The sequence below is a fragment of the Mastacembelus armatus genome, chromosome 13 (assembly GCF_900324485.2).
Source record: "Mastacembelus armatus chromosome 13, fMasArm1.2, whole genome shotgun sequence".
Taxonomy (NCBI): domain Eukaryota; kingdom Metazoa; phylum Chordata; class Actinopteri; order Synbranchiformes; family Mastacembelidae; genus Mastacembelus; species Mastacembelus armatus.
Window position 1 is genome coordinate 23,180,197 of NC_046645.1, and position 2,614 is coordinate 23,182,810.

Here is a 2,614-nt window from a genome sequence, read left to right on the forward strand (position 1 = left end):
GTGATAGTTGTATCATCTATTTACAGTCAACATGTGTGTGGTGGTTAGAAGGCGCACTGGCTTGTGGAAAATGGTTGCTGGTTCAAATACCCAAGTCACACGTAGTGACCTGCAGTGAGTGGATAATAAACAAGAACTTTTAGCTCCCTAAATAAGATCTTCCCTTGAGGTTGCTCAATCACCTGCAGGAGGCAGGTGTTATGATATGAAGTCTCCTCTATGCTGTCAGAAATATGGAGCTCTACATGGCCAACTAGGCCAGTTAAATAGGAGTTATAGGGGGGAAATCATTGTGTTATTTTCTGCAAACACTACAGTACAGTTGTATGATGTCTTCATGTTTCTTTATGGCAATTATACACAGATATGTAGCTGCCATGATGCTATATAGTGGTTTGTTTCATCTTCATCTGCCAGCACCATCAGTGAGGATGAGGAGCTGGAGGAGGAAGGAGCATCCTAAATCTCTTCACAACACACAAGCAGAAACTTTGCAGGAGGTCCGCAGGTTTGTGGAAAGACTATCTCAACTGCTCTACTGAAGAAAATCACACATCTGTGTTTATGCTCTGCTGCTTGCACAGTCCATGTGAAAAATAACTTTATTGCTACTGTAAACCCATTTTAATGTGTAGAGTGATCACGAAGCACATTTTAGCAGATGTGCAAAAAGTCAATGTAAGATGCAAATATTGACTTCAGGTGAAAATGTATAGGAACATGCCAGTATGAAAAATAAAGACCATTAAACCTTCAAATAAATATTGTATGCTGGCAGATCATTTTATATTTACATCAATGAATATTTTTTCACGATCATTTTGACAAATATTAATCTAAGTGTTTATTCATGCTGTCTTGTTTGTTGGTCAGTTATAGACTTATCTCCTGCTGTACATTGAGCCTTTTGTGAGCTTTACATGACACTTCTGTGAACAATGCAAATATATAGGAGTGCCAGGCATATGATACTTCCAACATTATGACAGCAAACCTCAGGATGAGGCACACAGGGCGTGGAGAAGGAGCAGGCAGCCCTGAGCAGCTACTTTCTAATGGTTCTGGTCATTTAATGCCACCACTGACTGACTCGACCACTGTGAAATTTGTGACATTTACTTTGTGAATGAACTCAGACAGTCAGCCTTATATGGTCATCTTAGGGGCGGGGATTATTTTAATTATCATGTAGGGGCGCACCACCTCATGGGCAGGTGGTTTTTCAGCAGTTTGAAACGAGCGATTTTCGACTAGTTGATGCAAAGTTTGGTGAGTCTGTGACTTGGCACACGAACAAAGCTCAGAGGGAGAAAGGTCAGAGAGAAAATATGATAATGTTCTTGCGTGAGAACGATAAACGAGAAGGTTGCTCAACTGCGATGATCCAGGTAGACCTAAACAGCACAGACATGCCTGAGTGAACTACAACAAAATGACACACGCACACACAACAGAGTCAGCTGACTCACATTTTTGATTAACAACAAGTATTTAGATTTAATAAGCCTTATATGACAAGAAAACCAGGGAAACCTTGTAACTGTGGATTCTTAATTAATGCAGTCCTTATAAAATAGTATTTGAAGTACCAGCATCCTGCTCTGTGGGAGGTTTAGAACAAACGGGAAAGGATGTATATATATATATATATATAAGTCACTATATATTACTGCATACACTTTATGATTTTTCACTTTTGAAAAAAATCCATCTAAACTTGAGATTATATGTTTGGTGTCACTATGGTGCAGTGTGTCTCAGATATTCCAATTTTGATGATTTTACATTGCTGGTGGATTATGGATTATTATTTTGTTAGTAGGTTTTTAAAACTTAAATGTGTTTTGGTTTTGGTAACTCTTAGTTAATGTGTCCAGAAATCTTCACTGCTTTTAGTTGAATAACATTGTGTGCCCTGTGTGTGTTTGGAGTGTTCCTGACACTGTCGACATTTAATTTCCATAATCTCGTGTGATTCTGAACATTGGAGGAAGGGTGACACAAAAGACAGAAAGAACGCTGGGGGAGGAATTTTAATGTAGAAATTCCCAGCATTCACTGCACTTTTCTCATTATATTGACATGTGAGATGAAGCACATTTTAGAAGCCCAGTGAGTTAAGACACAGCTATGATAGCAGAGCAGTTGCATGTTCCTCTCTAGTATGGCTCTTTGGTAGATCTTTATCTTTTTGTACCATTTAAATTCCAAGCCTTGATAGTAAAGTGAGGCATGTTTAAGTTGACCTTCATGTATTGCTGCTTCCTGCATGCCATTTTTGCAGATAAGTAGAATGAACAATTCTGTATGTTTTTACTGTGAAAGGAGCTGCAGAGAGGAAGAGCATGGAGAGAAAGAAAACAGATGGAGAATGCTGAGGAAAGGTTGGGATAAAGCAGAGAGAGGGAGTGGAAGGAAAAGGAAGAGCACAGGGTCAGAAAAGTTGGGAATTTCGTCTGTGTCTAACAGTCTATTTTTCGTACCCCCAGGGTGTCTGAGCAGCTGCCAGGGGCCTGTTGGGCAACGTGTTGATGTATAGGGTGTTGTGAAATAACAGCGGTTTGTGTACAGGTCAACCTGCAGAGTGAGGAAAATCCACGTGAGGCTCAGTTTG